Raw genomic sequence first — 846 nt, forward strand, 5'->3', positions numbered from 1 at the left:
ACCCCTAGCAACTTCCTTTTTAATTTAACAAGCCTGGATTATTGGTTAGTAATATCATTTCTCTCTGAGAATGATGGTGATTGTGGTTATGGAATGCAGCAATAATGAACTTCTGGCAGCTCATAAGCTCACACTGCGTATCAATATTTTCAGATACTTTTAGCAATCATTATAATAATTTACCTTATATAGACCACTTTTAGGCTTAAAACATGTTCTCAAATAAAACAAGAGGAAATAATTTGTATGAACTGAAGCTAAAATCCAAAGAGGGCATGAAAATAGCTTGTAATGGCAGGTTCAGTGTTTTATTGCAGCAAAAATTATGCAGTTTAGGGAGAAAGAGTCAAGTAAATCACGGTGGAGTTGACGGGCCGGTGGGGCCGGACATGGGAACTCGGTGGGCAGTGGCGACACCTCCCTTCCCCTCCTCTTTCCCTGCTTTCCCTACAGCTGCAAAGGGTCGGCAGACACGGTCCAACACGGCCCAATGCATAATCCCCTAGGGTTTTTGTTCCCGCTGCCTGTTGTTGCGATGCCACAAACGCTGACAAAGGCCCGTCACGCCGCGGTGACAGCCCGGCACCGCAGGGAACGGGGACACCGAGCGCACCGGGCGGCGCCGGGCGGCCGGGGGACCCTTTTGGAGGTCTGAGCACCCACGGAGCAGCTGCCGAGCCGGGGGGCGGGCGGGCTGCCGGCAGGCGCCCACCCTGAGTCCAGCTCGGGGCTCCCCGTCGCTCCCACCGCCGGCCCCGGCGCGGCCGGAGCGGCGTGTCCCCGGCTGCCCCGCCCCGCTCCCCCTGGCGCTGCCGCCGGTCCGCGGCTCCTTCCGCGCCCGGCCCG

The sequence above is a fragment of the Corapipo altera genome, unplaced genomic scaffold, assembly GCF_003945725.1.
Source record: "Corapipo altera isolate COAL_440 unplaced genomic scaffold, ASM394572v1 1, whole genome shotgun sequence".
Classification (NCBI taxonomy): Eukaryota; Metazoa; Chordata; class Aves; order Passeriformes; family Pipridae; genus Corapipo; species Corapipo altera.